This window comes from Haliotis cracherodii, unplaced genomic scaffold (assembly GCF_022045235.1).
Source record: "Haliotis cracherodii isolate W230 unplaced genomic scaffold, xgHalCrac1.p SCAF_10, whole genome shotgun sequence".
NCBI lineage: Eukaryota > Metazoa > Mollusca > Gastropoda > Lepetellida > Haliotidae > Haliotis > Haliotis cracherodii.
In genome coordinates this window covers 41,615,611-41,632,805 of record NW_027266265.1, presented here as the reverse complement: position 1 = coordinate 41,632,805, position 17,195 = coordinate 41,615,611, and the positions used below count along the sequence as shown (strand labels likewise).

Here is a 17,195-nt window from a genome sequence, read left to right as displayed (position 1 = left end):
CTACTACTACTACAACATATTAGAGACAACGATAAATTAATAAATACTAACAGATCATTATTATAAGAAAGACTAGTTGTTAGGCAAACAGTACATGAGGCACACTACATCGATCACGGCCTTCCTTGACACAAACAAAATAAAAAACCACGCGCTTATTTTCCACGACAAATTATCATTCATGAGACTTCAAAGCAACGCAGACAAAGTACCACAACAGCCACTTCTGTCCCAGACAACACAGGCTATATCAATTTACAACTTTGGGCGACACAATAATGTGTAGAAATTCCGTCTGAGGACAAACACGGTAAACAAAGAGGTACCAGTATTATCATTGTCTTAATTGAGGACATAATAAGAACGGCAGCATCTCGATATTTTCATCATGGCTTTTGACGTGAGATCAAAGGAATGATCAAATAGAGGAGTATGGATTTCCGGTGTCCACTCGTCTTCCGTCTCTACACCCTCGTTTTCGATCTCACTTAAGTGCCCGGATAGATAGATTTTAATCAACTGAATGACCCGTGTTCGCGTTTTTCGTCATTCATTACTTAAAAGCCGACAGGGCCATCAGTAATTTGCGGTGTCTATTTTGCTCGTGTTTACGATCTAATATACTCAACTGGAATATCTCGTACACGTATATTCGTATACTATTTTATTGCCTTTAAAAGCAATTTTCAGATAAAACCAAACATCACGTTCAGACTATCAAATATTGTTTTCATAGGTCTACACCTGAAAACATACGAATCATATTAATATTGCATCTACTTACATACAGTGTGTACTAAAGTTATTAATATATTTATGGTTCAAAACGCCATAAGTTCTGTGATATGATAGACGTTGTCAAGCCTATGTATCCCTTCAACCATTGCAAGGGGCATGGGTGGCCCAGTCGTCTAAGGCGCCGCGATTCGCTATGTAGAGTTTACGCCAGAAACCTATGATTGTGGTTTCGATTCCCGGTTCGCCTCGATTGCGTTTCTTAGCACCATACTCGTCCTTTCACCGAAGTGGTAAACATCTGAGACCTGCATCACTTCGGGCTTTCCTCCCACATGAAGCTGACACGCCGTGATATAACTAGAATACTGTGAGACCTGCATCACTTCGGGCTTTCCTCCCACATGAAGCTGACACGCCGTGATATAACTAGAATACTGTTAAAAGCGGCGTTAAATCCAAACTCACTCACTCATACATTTTAAGTTTTATACCTTTAATGCTAATACCAGGTGATCTAATACATCATCACGATCTTAATGCTCACCTATCGGGAACATCTGTATCATTACTATTTGATGGTTGAAATCGTTTGGACTCTTTTACGAGACGTTTGTTTATGGTTATGAAAAGTGTATCTGTCTCGTTTCACATAATGAAATTGATATTATTGTTTTATATACAATTAATATAGTTCTCGTTGTAACAAGGTTGGTTTTCTTACCCTGTTTTATGCAGTTAATCCACCGTCATTCACATTCCGTTTCGTGCCAAACGCCTTTTTATCCACCTCCGTTTTCTTCTTAGTAGACGAGATTCACAATCCCTCAGCCCTGCAAGGTCAAGAACATAGAGCAATGAAATTTCCCCAGATTGTCTTAAGTGTCGAGGTACAGGGTTTTCCCCAAACCGCTCAATACCCTATAATTTATTCATTTACCTCTTATTGATCACGTGATCTATCGTCCAGTGCCTGCCACAAACCGAGGCCGACATGTTTTGATGGCCCGATGACAGCTAGAGTGATATCGACAACATCAGAGGAGAGCTACAACGCCTAGCGAAATGTTTGTTCAGTGAAATAGAATATATGATTGGCTTGGGTTTGAAGTCATTAATCATCTTTACTTTATCCCTTAATATGTTTATTGAAATGAAATAACAATAATTCTCTTCACAATTAGATTTTCACATAAAACAGCGAGCATCATGATAATTTTGATTGGAGAAACGTTTTCCTTATATTCTTACAGGATACCGATCTCGAATCTTAGCAATGATTTATTTATTTATTTATTTATTTATTTTTTGATTAACGCCCAACTCAGCAATATTCCAGCTATATGACGGCGGTCTGTAAATTATCGATACTGGACCAGACAATCCAGTGATTGACATCATGAGTATCGATCAACGCAATTGGGATACGATGACATATATCAACGAAGTCAGCGAGCCTGATCACCACCCGATCCCGTTAGTCGCCTCTTACGACAAGCATAGTCGCCTTGTAGGACAAGCATGGGTTGCTGAAGACCTATTCTAACACGGACCTTCACGGGTCTCTAGCAATGAATATCTGCGTTATATTAATATAATCACGGACTTGTATATAGGTCCGTGATATAATTAAGTTGAGAGTTGGAAGGTGAGACTAACAGCAGGTATTATCTAGATTATATCATATTATTCTATTATATCTACATCTATGTTAATGTTATTCAAACATAGACTCCAATGATGTTCATTAACAGCTTCTTTTGCATAGATGCGTCCCTTAACTGACAGGATCGGCTGGCCGTCTTGTCGAATCCAAGATTCAGTCCGATTTGGATACTTGATTTGTTCTCACATATATCTCCTGGGATTCGTCAAGGAGGTAAATGTATAGTGTAACACTGTGAACCCACACCAAGCCGATTTTGAGAAAGGCTGTTTTATAGATCGGTTCGTTTCCCATCATCCACCGCCCCTTATAATGTATTAGTTTTAAGCAATGTTAACAAGCGACGTTTTAGCTCCATTTTCGTTTTTATACCGGGCCGACTCTTTTGTACCTAAAGTCGAAGGTGGCGAAGCTTAAATATGTCACGTGGAAAATTAGAACTTTTCATTAATATATATTTGAAGCAACTAAAGAAGTAAAAAGACATGAAATTCTCCCCACCCAGTCAGTTTTAAAAACGTTATGAGAAGCTCAAGTATATTTTACCTGATCTTTATAGAAATAAGTCAATAATCACCATACATTTTGATATGGACATTTGATGTCGCGTCCGCCGTCAGATTTTGTTGCTTGATGTGATAGTCACGTGAAGGTGTGAAATTAGTGTATCCAATATCCAATGCTGGGGAATATCCTATGGACTGAGTGAGTGCGGTAGTTGGGTTTAATGCCGCGTTTAACAGTATACCAGTCATATCACGGCGTGTCAGCTAATGTGTGAGGAAAGCCTGAGGTGATGCAGGTCTCAGACATTTACCACTTTGGTGAACCCCACGAGCACAGGTATGGTAATGACGAACCTAGAAACATAATCGGGGCGAACCCATCTTCCCGAGGCAAAGGAGTTAACTGACTATGAAAGTCCAGTTTCCACCCTTGCCGAACTAGGCTGGTATTATGGAGTTACGTTTTGTCTGGACTAACGTGTCTATGCATAGTCCAATCAAAATCGCGCACCGAAATCGAAATCCGGTTCGTAAACTGTCGTGCAGATTTCGATCGATTGCAGGGTTTGCAAAGCATGTGCATCGCCAATTCGTTGTCAGCAGATATTTTCCAAATCCTTTCATGTTTTTAATCAAGGTGCTCACGTTCTTTGATGCATTTCGCGATGTAAGACCCGTTTTATCACAATATAGATCCTGATTATCAATCCGATCGTCCTGACTGGGCGCCACCATTTTGTGTGAAGCAAACGCAAGTGATACTAGAGGTGCAATCTGATTGGTCCATAGGAGAGGCTTAGAAGGGACATAATTGGTAATAGCCACTGTTGGCGCAACGATCGAGCCCAGTAATTCCAGCCTAGTTCGGCAAGGGTGGAAACTGGACTTTTAAAGTCAGATAACTCCCTTGCCTAGGGAAGATGGGGCGAACCCACACTAATAGGTTTATGGCATGCCCAAGGGACGCAACTCTGCAAAGCGAATTGCGGCGTCCTGGTCGACAGGGCCACCAGTGCCCTATACTATGTAATTGAGATGTGCTGTAGCCTTTAGTTCATGTTATTGGATATGATGGATAAATAACATCAAGAAAATTCAAAACACTTAATACGTGTGTTTTCCCTCTGACATCCAGACCCGCATGCTCTGTTCCCCATAGGGACATACCTCCTTAAACATAGTGACTCAGTCGTCGTGACGACTATTTGATAACGTTATTCAGTCTGCGGAAATGGTTATTTTATTTCTGACTTAATCAGCTTAGAGGTCAGTCGGGTCTGGAGACCGACGACAGCACGTATAGGTCTCGGTGTATATGTTCCAGTGATGAATTGACTCCTTGCATGCAATACATTCAGATTAGTCTTAAGGAAGATAGGATATTACCGCAAGGCATGATGTCGGACAGTTACTCGTAGGCTTAGTCCTGCCATGGAACTGACAAAAGCATATGTCGCTGAAGCTGGCGAGTAATTGGCACACGGCAATGTGATCCATGGGTGGACTCTTAGCAAATTAATCAGATTTATTCTACGACTGTGTAAATATAATTAATTAGAGGATGGTATTACCTACATCTTATATCTTCATAAAAAAGGATTTTTGAAAGTAGAAGTTATTTTTGTATTTAAAGTTTTACATCGATTAGGCAATACTCCTGCGTTCGACAACGTGTCCGTGCACAGCCCTGGGATGATTGGATCTTTGGCAGTTTCTTTTACACAACTATCAGAGCTGAAACATAGTTATTTAATATACTACACTAAATGTTATTCTGAGTATTTGAAAACTCAAACCTTTAAAACTCGGACTATAAGTTGGCATGGGTGGCCTAGTCGACTAAGGCGCTGCAACTCTGTGCAGAGTTCCATCCCTTGGGCACACCAGCAACCCACGGTCGTGGGTTCGAATCCCGAATCTCCCCTATTTTGTTCTCGGTTTGTTATAATTATCACCCTGCCCCTGCTTGTGGGTTTTACCAAAGTGGTAAACGTCTGAGACCTGCATCACTTCGGGCTTTCTTCCACATTAAGCTGACACGCGTTCATATAACCGGAATACTGTTCAAAGTGGCGTTAAACCCAACTCACTCACTCACTCGAACTGGAAGGAACATTGGTAATATGTCGAGTTATCCAATGTACGAGACAAGCCGATGAAATATATAAGTTAAGTTCTCTCAAACGATATATCGAGATAATGAAATTCGATATAGCGAGGTTTCGTGATTCATATAAGCAGTTCCTTACAGTCGATATCTTACTACGGTACGTAGCTTTAAAATGAGTCTAAACAACGCACGTCATCAACAGACTTTGAATCAAAACAATTTATAAATACTCACTTGAAGTGAGTTGACGTGTGTCGCATTGTGGCGTATCAAGTGAGGTTTGTGTGCATTAAACAAAACCCAGAACATTAAAATACCAAAAGGTATTACAACCTGAATAACACTTCACATCAACAGACAATCTGTTAACATTAGCAGACGGGGGATGCTGCATTAATCAATATGATCACCAGACCGTGCATCTAAAACGCTACATGATTTTATCTGTTTGTTATTTAGATGTATAGTTAACTCTTTTGTCCTTGAATCAACTCAAAGTTGAATGACTTCTTCTCACAGCACTTTTAGAACACCACAACATCGACGGAGTCGAATTGTTTTGAATAATGGTCCATGAAATCGATTACGAATCGATGCTACAAAAACTGGTGTATTCTTCAAGGAAAGGTCTGGCATTGATTCTTTCATTTCGCCAGCTTCTCTTGAAGATAAAATTCAAAAGCATATTGTAGTAATATTTAAATCCACAGCGGATTATCAATAATACTAAAACCAAAATGATGTCGTCAGTAGAAATTATGCAATAGATGACAGCAGGACGCCAAAGACGGCAGTAATTGCGATATATTCGCCCATTAGCAGTCGACATTGACGCCATCTTGGAATTTGGTTGACGATCCTAGTTTTGCATAATGTATGGAAGGACTGCAGGTTTATGGGGGAATAAAACACGACTCGCTATGTCGGGGCAATAAACGGAATAGGAGCAAGACATTAATGTCTCGATTGCACGCATATTGGTCACATAATCGCTTTTAAATCAAAGTAACTCAACATATGAACACATGCAACAACACTTCCTGTTGCGCGACAGTTATATCGAAAAACCGGATATTGTAAATACTGTTTTCGCAGCCGAAGTTCCGTAATCCCGTAGCGTTCTCCTGACATTGTTTCATGAGCTGATAATACCGAAAAGTTAGTTTGTTAATTGGTTTAAAAATACATCTAATTGAAGGGCCATCACAGTGCATTTCTATATTAGCTTGCTAAACCCAATTTGCTGATGTTGCGATAAGAAGGCGTACTTGAAGACAGCGAAAAGTGGAATTGATTTGTTTTCGCCGAAATGCAGGTTAATTTCACGGCCCCTTACTCACCAGCATTACAGATGGCTTAAATAAAAAATAAAAAAAAGATGAAAACTTCAAATAATTCAAAAATATTTCCCCCTAAAGTCAAATGACACAACATGCCAAAAAATGAAAATATAAATTTAGCCTTCATCAGCCGCCGTTTCAAAATTAGCTGGTGCCATGCATATGCATATTTCGACCTTTTGATTAGGTTAGACACACTCATGATCAGGGCCGAGTGATAAGGAAGGCAAACCTCAAACATGGTTAACAAACGCGTAACTAAATTAAACGACTGAAATACCAGACCATATTAGTGGGCCTGTATCGGCTTGTTAATAATACATTCACTAAACCGTTGGTTCGTGTTTGTGTGTACACAACGAGTATAGCACGAGCCTATATATACTGAGGGATATAAAAAAGGGAACGCGTAGAAATTCACCTGGAAAAAATTGTTTCTGTATGTCACACGAATTTGTTATATCAAAACAAGGAATAGTATGAAATGTTGATAATGGGTTCTTTCTTTCGCCAAAACACTGGTCACTTTGATCGTGTCAGTAACTTTGGTTTAACACCGCTTTGGCCAGTATTCTACGGTGTGTCAGGGTTAGGATGGAGGAAGGCCCGAAGCGATGCAAGTTTTATATATTTATCACTTTGGTGAAACACACGGGTATAGTTTTACCGTTAGTCCTGCACCATGACCGTGGAATTTATTTATTTTATGATTTACTTTTCTAGAAATGCATACAAAAGTAAGTCTAGCCAGCTCAAGCTAGCTCTATTCTGAATTCAGCATACTAGGGAATTTTTTTTTAATTTTTAGAGTCAAGAAGGTTATTGTGTAATATAAGATTTCGGAGACTAAATGTTAGTCTATGTTACCGTTAGTCTATACATATATACAAAGTGTACGCGTGTGAAGGCCAATGTTCCCTAATTTATCGCAGTTAGTATATACGAGTATTTTCCGTACGGGGATCGGTTGTGCGATCATCCATGTATTATGATAATAGTGACGACAAATGTGTTTTTCTTTGAATGTCTTGAAAAACGTAAGCTCCTTGACCGAAGTTATCTCAAACTCATGTATGTCGCAATTAAGTTTCTCTTAAACATTTAAACTATACATCATGCCTGCATATGGTATTCCTTACAAGTTACATCGTTAAACTAACAGTACACTCTATATCGAATTCTTGTTTTTCCAACTCCGATGTGTCGAAACCAGGGATTAATCAAACCATGTACATTTGTATATATATATATATATTGCACATAAACAGTCTAAGTCTCAAACACATCTAAATCCACAGTATCTGTAGATCCGGGTTACCGCAACGTGCAGGCCTCCATTTAACATCACTTCGAGTGAGTCAGGGAACTTGTCTAAAATTTCATGGCGAGATCCGGTTACTAAAGTTGCAAATTCTCGGAATAACGTGTTTTTTAACTGTCATCGGCGTTTGAGGTGACGTACGTTGTTTAGCTTTTCAGGAACCTCTTCTGTTGTGAAGTGGGTAGAGAGGCGTCACACCAGAAGACAGTACTATCGGCGCTCGGTAGTAAGGGGATAAAACAAGGACTGGTCGGCTGGGAGTTGGGTATCCATGTAAAACTGCGCATGGTATCTCGGTGGGCTATATTGTTGTTCTCAGCCAGGCAAACGTATGTCGCCATAGAAGGGAATAATCTTGAACGCGACATTAATCCCCAATTCATCTCACCCCACCTTGGACTACATGTTTGTTTGTTGTTTAACGCGGAACTCAGCAATATTCAAGCTATATGACGGCGGTCTGTAAATAATCGATACTGGACCAGACAATCCAGTGATTCACATCATGAGCATCGATCCGCGCAATTGGGATCGATGACATGTATCAACCAAGTCAGCGAGCCTGACCACCCGATCCCGTTAGTCGCCTCTTAGGACAAGCATAGTCGCATTTTACGGCAAGTATGGGATGCTGAAGACCTATTCTAACTCGGAATCTTCACGGGTCTGGACTACATGCATATAACAATGCTCTTTTCTTGTTGTCTAAGTTTTACAAATTACAAATTACAAATTATGTTTAGAAATGGCATTGACAAATAAATGGGATATTTATCAAATACGGATGTGAGTGAGTATTGTTTTACGCCAAGGTAGGCACCATTCAATCACCGCACGGCGAGGGACGCCAAACATAGACGGGAAGAATTGAACCTGGGTTGTCGGTGTGACGAGCGGACACTGTAACCACTTCCCCATCGCCGATAATTTCGATATAACGGGACTCGATGTACATCTGAATCCTGTTATACACCATGCTAAACCATGACAACCACAAAACCAATTAAATAAATTGGCAGAAACATGCCCAAAAAGTAGGATTCTTGATAACAATGAATGTGTATGAAACTAGCTGCAAATTTAATACTGTTACTGATTATTTCTACGCGGATTTAACTAATTGACATGCAGCCATCACCTCCTGACGGCCATGTTGTCATCCAAGTCACGTGGCATTCAACTCACGGACAAGTTAACACGTAGCATCGCTTATTCCGAGATTTTGTCAATAATCCGGGTTCAATTGAACTTCCCGATAATAGATTTTTCCAGGAGTTTGATATGCAGCCGCCGTGCTAGTAAGAAGTCACGCAAACAGTTTGGGACAAAAATCATTCAATGGGGACAAAAAAAATCTAACATACTGGAAATTTGTTTAACAGCCCTTGAATAGAAGACGCAACCGCGTCAGTCACGATGGAATTTAGTTTGAAAGGTTACAGAAAAACGTCGCAAAATATCAACTGCGTCAGTTTTTTCAGCCGCCCTGTTAGTTCCATGTCAAAAGATTTCAAAATATAATTGAATTACATTTTTTTAAATGCTGACATTCTGAGTTGACATCATTTGGTTATGCCATTCTAATCGTTTCAGTTTTGATTAAAGTTGACATTTAATTTTAATAACTTTGTATTTTTAAATTCCAGTCATTAAATTGCCAACGAATTATTAATGTCAGATTTCAACTACATAATTCACTACACAGTGAAAAGGGAGGAAGACCTTTATGACAAGTGATGAGCTCACCTCGCGTTCTAATTACTAGACAGCGATCCCCCCCACACACACACACCTTCACTCACTCACTTGAATCACTCAAGTGAACCCGGCCGGACTTGTCACAAAGAGCCCCACCGTCCCATATCCTCAGATGTGCTAAAAATGGTTTTCTGTCTTCGTTAACGTGGCATGGCTGTGGCATTAAAGCGAGAACGATATTGCAACGCGCATAAGTCAAGAGATTCGTTATACAACCATCCCACTATAACGCAATTTTAAATTGCTTTAATTCTGGTAAGAAAATGAATTTGCAACGGCGTTTTAGCGGGATTAATTTCCTTATGAGCATTAACGCAATTTGTGATGGCGTTATAATGGGGAGGTTGTACAACGGAGTTTGAAAAGAACGAATTTATTAAGATGGCTTTCCAGAAAAGTCTTGTCAGAATGAACATGTTTATTCATGGATATTAATATCTTGTGACGAGAAGATGTGGAATTGAAACGGAAGACTCCTAGATTTTTCATGTTCATTTGTGATGTTGCTCGTTAATTTGCACTGCACTACATGTCATGCTATTTCTTGATCTGCATCATGGACCTTATAATAAACGGGATCACACGACTCACTCTAACAGAAAGATAAATGAAAAATCGAAAATCGTGAAAATAAAAATAAATTCATTCCATGGAAATGGTTAGAAAATGAGAAAATATAATTGAATATTCCAAAATAAGCTCAGCTCGGTTTGATCGAACCCGCGAAAGAAACCAATTAAAATCCCGTCTTCCACTGCTACTCCTTGTCAGAAAGGCAACTTTGAGGCAACCGTAACAGTAAACCCGAAGTAATTAAAGACATTTTTTGAAATATTTGACCGATCATAGCAAATGGCACATCAGATCTTAGCCTGCGGTTTAATGAAATCGAAAGTAGGCCTCGTCATCATTATACTCTCCGAGATGAGATTGACAAGGACACGTGCTTTTATAGTTTGACAGATGAGCACTGGTGTGTGTGTGTGTGTGTGTGTGTGTGTGTGTGTGTGTGTGTGTGTGTGTGTGTGTGTGTGAAACGTTGTATGGTTGAACGGACCCTCATAAAACCGCACCAATGCTTACTGTTGTGATTGTTTGTTTGTTGTTTAAAGCCGCACGCATCACTATTCCAGCTAGAGGGCGGTCTGTAAATAATGGAGCCTGGACTTGACAGTCCTGTGATTGACATCATAAGCATCGATCTACGCATTTGGGATACGATGACGTGTATCAACCAAGTCAGCCAGCGACTTGACAGTCCTGTGATTGACCTCATAAGCATCGATCTACGCATTTGGGATACGATGACGTGTATCAACCAAGTCAACCAGCGACTTGACAGTCCTGTGATTGACCTCATAAGCATCGATCTACGCATTTGGGATACGATGACATGTATCAACCAAGTCAGCCAGCGAACTTTATTCTTCTGTTCGGGAAATCAACATTTAAAAAAACATGACGCATTGCGTAAACAAAAAAACCCACCCTTTTCCACTTACATTGACTCAATCTACGCCAACGCTACATATATATGGGAGATTTACATATAAATAGAGTTTACATACTTATTCAAACTGGCATCTATTGTGTATAAACTGAAGCTCTTGTATGGAATGCTTTAAGGGACATTTCGCGTTCTCATCCAATTGCCTTCAAGCTATTGTTTTAAAGATAATAATACAATTTCACCACGTTTTAAACAGTGCCAACACCGCGTCTTCGCCCGGCCAAGTTTGTTTTATCGGAATCCGTTGATCTAATTAATCTTAGAAGCTGTGAGAAAAAACACTGTTGGTCGGACTCCGCCACAGCCGTCAATTTAGTTTGCATGCAGGGAGACGCATCACGCAATATTCAAATCATGTCTTAGATTGGGATGAGTTTGTAGAGTACGGGGGCCCCCTTGAGACAGACCAACTAACTTAACTGAGATGTTAAGTGGGCGAACGCGGGATGAGGATGCAGAGGCCGACCTGGGTTTGTATTGAACGATCTACATCGGGCTTTTAGTTTCTGCGTAATTGGAGACTTTACAGGAAACAAAGAAGACGGTGCAGTGACACGATGCCAGAGATTTCTGGAACCGGTGCTTCTGGTAATGAAGCGATCCCACCTTGTGATTGACAAGGGATGATGCATTCTTGAAATGGCTGCTTAAAATGTTGAAGGGACTGAATTGGAAGAGATGGGATTTAGTTTAAGAGCTTGGCATGGGTAGGGTGACCAATTCCCTTGTATTGTACGGACCAGACAGTGACCGACCACTCGTTGACCAGATAGTGACTGACCACTCATTGACCAGATAGTGACTGACCACCCATTGACCAGGTAGTGATCGACCACTCCTTGATCAGATAGTAACTGACCACTCATTGACCAGGTAGTTCAGTTAGATGAATAGGTTTGACAGATGTTGACAAAAAAACAAACCCGACGACAAATAATGAAGAAGGGGGTCGAACCTGGTCCGCCTGCGCAACAAGCTAACACCCGTTCGACTGAGCTACGCCGCATCCTCAGCGGGGGAAGGGGGTACATACTCCTTAACAACTTCTGTCCCAACATCATATTCTCTAAATATCATGTGACACGATCAACTCAAGAGAGGAGCTAATGCAGCGTACACTGCTGTGATATTCTATTCAAGAGCGCTATCACATACATTGTGTCGCTTTGTTTACCAAACCAGGACGTTTTCAACGAAATAATCAATAAAATACGTTTCCTCAATATCATCGCCGACACGGTGAAATATGTTAGATTTAATCTCAATTCTACTCAAAGAGTAGTGTCACGTGTGTCACATTGCCCTTCCTCTTGAAAGCACCTCTACATAACGTCATGCCCTTATTTTGACGTCACGTCAGCGAGAGATGCGGCCCTATAAATTCTTGTGTTTCTGTTTATTTATCTTTTCAAAATTTTATCATATTCTGGCGCCTCCTCAGATTCGTGTTCAACGTATGGTAACTCATACACAGTGAAACCTCGTTATTCAGGAAACCTTGTCAAACGAGTACTGTTAAGAACGTCTGTATTTATCACCATTGTGGCCCTTCGTGTATGTTAGGTTGTATAAATGTATAATGACTTTGTCCGCAAAGATAGCCCATATCGTTGTGTAAGTCGTCGTATTTAGATATGTACACACCGCATTTTTAGCTAAGTGTGTTCAACTCAAAAGTGTATTTTAGATTTAACTTCCCAATTAGATTTGTGAATTTAAACCCCGTTAATCCGGCCAATTGCGTCTCCTGTGAAATTATCCGGATTAACCAATACTGGGTGTGGATGTCGTTTTGTATACATGGAAGCGTTCACAGCAGTACCTTCGGAGATCCGGGTGAGAATTGGTCTTCAGCAACCTATGCTTGTCGTAAGAGGTGACTATGCTTATCATAGGAGGCGACTAACGGGATCGGGTGGTCAGGCTTTGTGACGTGGTTGATGCATGTCATCGTATCCCAATTGCTTAGATCGATGCTCATGATGTCAATCACTATTTCATCTATTCCAGATTCGATTATTTAGCAGAATATTTACAAATTATTTACACTGTTTACAATAGCTGGACTATTACTGAGTGTGAAGTCAAACAACAGACAAAAAATCATCATTGTGTCATTAATATCCACTTAATATTTGTTAATCAAGAAAATTGTAAATCCGGACGATTTTACTAGGTACTAGGTTCCGTCTAGAAAAACGAGGTACCAGTGTATATATCCACTAGCATATACTTGTCGCCAGTCCGCGCAAAATCATCTTGGCTAAAAGCTCCAGGAATCCCTACGGGCACAGACTAGGAATTAAAGACAAACATTATGGAGAGTACATTTCACTGAATTCTAATAACTCACACAACTCAGGAGTCCACAAACCATTGTTTTATTTTCTGCTTTTGGTAACTCTTTACTCACGCTCGAGAAAGTTCATTTGGAATGTAATCGTTTTGTTTGGACCACAAAGACGTGACGTCACCCCTTGTGTTTCTTTGTGGTGTTTCTCGCTTGGCTAGAAGAAGGATTTACCCAAAGGATCTTTCAGATCTGGCTAGATTTTCACCCGGGCAGAATAAAAAATAATATCGGTGGACATTAATTGATAGCTTCGTCTGTCAAAAAAACCAAGGAAAGTATGACGTTCAGCTTTCGTTCAAATCTCGTAGACAGCGTGGAAGCGGGAGAATAGGGATAAACTGCTCAACAGGGGGCGCTGTCACTGGTGGAGACTGTTAATACTGATAAGTCTGAAACGTTTTCGAATTTATATTCTATTTTTTTTTTAATTTGAAGCGTTTAAGCGCAAACATACAAACAAACATTGGTTCACGTTTCTAATTGTTTGAGGGGCGATGGGAAGGGATTAAGTGTTCGCTTACGGTATCTGTCTGGATTTGTCTTTGACAAGAGCAGCAGCCATTAACGTTTTATGTCTGTCACAAGGTCCCACACGCCTAAAGCAGAACCAGAAACACTACTTCCTGTATTTCAATGGATGAGCATACATAAGAAACAGTATCCGTACAACTTGATCATGGTGGACGTGATAGTCACGTACTCAAATCCATAGTCACCATACCCATGCTCGTGGGTTTCACCAAAGTGTTAAAAGTCTGAGACCTGCATCACTTCGGGCTTTCCTCCCACATTAATCTGACACGCCGCGATATAACTGGAATACTGTTCAAAGCGACGTTAAACCCAACTCCCTCACTCTCACATTCACCGTCATTCTGTGTAAAGATGAGGGGATATATCAAGCGAGTGTAAACTACATCAGTACCATTTCCAGACCTCGGAAACGGGGGAGTATAAGTCTTTATCGCATGGTCGTGTCAAAAAAACCCGCAACTTAATTTATAACCCACCAATCATACTTCCGGAGAACTTAGATTACAATGAAACCAAAGGAAGAAGCTATTCAAGTCATTAAAATGTAAAAAAGACTTTGTATGTCTGCCAGTTTATCAGTGAGAGAAGGAAGCCGACAGAAGAAGCCTAAAAAAGTCATATTGATGGATGGGAGAGGTTTTGCCCTGAGCTCCAAACAGACTTCCTTGTGCTTTCGGCAGCCAGTATATTAACATGCCATTCTGCTGTGCTAACAGATCGCAGGGTTAAAACATTGCACTGACATTGGTAAAGTAATAAATCTACTAAGTTGAAAGAATCTTGTTTACTAAGTCTATTACATATCAGCACGCATGTTGTTTTTTCTATGAACCCTTCTTCGGGTCATCTTTTGAAGATGGAAATTGTAAATATTTATTGCAAATTACTGCAACAATGGATTTCGTCTGGAATTCGTGTATTCAAACGTCCGTAAAAAATGAAACTCATTAGTAAAACCATTTTTTGGTAAAAGAAATTTTGGGAGACGTTATGATCAACAATCTACATTTTGTGTGTTGATTGAGTTAAATGAGAAAATGTTGCATGTACTTGACAAGGAGAATCGATCTTAAAATAGTATCGTGCCAATATTAGCATAAACAAAAAGTGCCAGTTATATGTCTGACTGAGTGATTCTGGATTAACACCGCTTTGGACAGTATTTCAGTTATATCACGGCGTGTATGTTTAATGTTGGAGGAATGCCCGAAGTAGTGCAGGTCTAATATGTATTCCACTTTGGCGCAACCCACGACCGCAGTATGGTGTTAAAATACTAAGGATCCTGGCATTACAAAGGGGCGAAACTCACAATGAAAAAGCACATAAGACACGTGTATATTTCACGAACGTCATTTCCAGCTGTTTGAGCGACACGTGCGCAAATTAACTTCAGTAACTGTCATTCACTAACCATGCTTCAAAGATTCAGTAAATCAGCGTGGCAAAGATGACGACACAGATATACTACTTTCACTACAAGGGCGCTGATCTAGGCAACACGTCAGTAATATCCCTTACTCCTAGGCACTTGAAGACATTGAGCCTCAGTCGAGGATACCGCAACTTCTAAGTAAGCATTCCCATTGTACCTTCAACAACGAAGAGGTTTCCGCAATTCTTGACATTTTGAAATCTTCTCTGTCGAAATCGGAGCCTGAAGAATACTTTACGATCTTCACGTACTAAAGAGCACTTTAGTGAAATTATCTCCCTTGGCATCAAAGGAAACGCTCCATTGCCCTCATCGTAGACGATTGGCGTTTCATATCAGGATGTTTATTTGAGTAAGGAGACATGTTGTAACTCAAGTTTGAAAGTAGCGTCATAATGTGTAAGGAAGTTGATGTCTGGGTTTGCTAGAAAGACTAATGTAATTTCTTCTTGATCGTACCATGACCAAATGGTTTACAGAACACGACCCCGAGGTGATTCTGGTGTAGATTAGGCCTTTGGCACCTAATGGACAGTTTACTTGATGAGGATACGGGCTTGGGTAACTTGACGGTGTGGATTGCTGCTCATGCTATCCATCACCAGTTTGAATGCTCCAGGCTAGATGTTTTACAGATTGGCGTTATATAGCGTGATATGTGGATCACTTGTTTAAACTGTATATGCATTTATGACCGTTTACATGTCACAGACCAGAGGACCAGCTCAGACACAGTCGCAACCCCTTTCCGATGTTATCAGTTCCATTAAAAACAATAGTAGTATTTACAGTGCTTCTTTTCAGTTGTTTAAGACATAAACGCTACATACTATCTTTTGTTATTTGCTCACTTGTCCAGCTACAATAGGTAGTTTGACTTGAATAAGAAACTTAAGAAAAATATGAATTATATCGTTTAAGCGGCCATCTTATCCTACTGTTCCGGCAGAGGTACAAGGTGTGAAGCTACCCCTGCACACATTTCATAGCTTGCTAATCACGTTGTCGCGTCAGAAAAAATAACGAAATCGAACTCAAAATCATCCGCATTATCTCTATTCATTTTTAAACATTTTAAGTGCGCCCGACTTTATTAAAATATGTACCCCCTTCTCCCAATTGCTGTATCCGCACTTCCTGGCCATTCGATCCACTCTACATTTGGTATTTGAATGAGTGAGGGAGTTGGGTTCAATGCTGCTTTGTAATTCTTGAAAGTAATAGATACTATTAATTATCGTTATCGATGATTAAATAGACACTTTGCATGTAACACAAGAATCCTAGCCAGCTACACTAGCCTGGTATTTAAGACAGTGTAAGCTTCAGCAATAATGGTGATGTGGTATTCCCCTCCTCAGACGGTGATTATCATTGTTATGATATGACTGGACACGGGAAAAGTTCAATATAATCTATATTCACGCATTGAAAAGCCAGGTACTTAACGTGCCTAATTCAGTGTTTAATCATAATAGTTCCAGTCTCGCATGTTCGCGTTGCCGTGAGATCTAACATTTACAACAAGTGGTGATATCTCTATCACATCAAGTGTCACACACGAGATGCTATAAGTTAATATAAAACCCCTCGGTTACAAACCCTCGTGTCAGCAGACGACAGTTAGAGAGTTTGGTACCACTCGGAGCGCGGGAAAACTGCAGATGGCAAGAAATCATATCCGGAGGCGTGACGTTGTGCGCATGCCAGCTCTCCCACCATGCCTACTATCAGTTGTACACGATAAAGCCCTTATCGTTAATAGCGGGTACAGAATGGGCGGAATCAATTGGACAAACTCGTCCAATTTGTTGAGTGTGACATAAATGATAAAAAAACTCCTCGAAATTCGTCGATGTCGAAACTGCAAACTGCGCAGGAGCCTTGTTCAAACGCTGTCAATGGCGCATCAATTGATGCGTGTTTG

At 40.2% G+C, this 17,195-nt stretch overlaps 1 protein-coding gene across 2 annotated transcripts in view; it reads right to left on the bottom strand.

Annotated features, from left to right (window-relative positions):
- Positions 1–17,195, bottom strand: part of LOC139454392 (uncharacterized) — a 195,254-nt gene that overhangs the window by 136,327 nt on the left and 41,732 nt on the right. For both annotated transcript variants that reach the window (XM_071236057.1, XM_071236063.1), the window contains exon 2: positions 1,460–1,568. The gene's annotated coding sequence lies outside the window, so the exon portion shown is untranslated. The remainder of the gene's footprint in view (positions 1–1,459; positions 1,569–17,195) is intronic.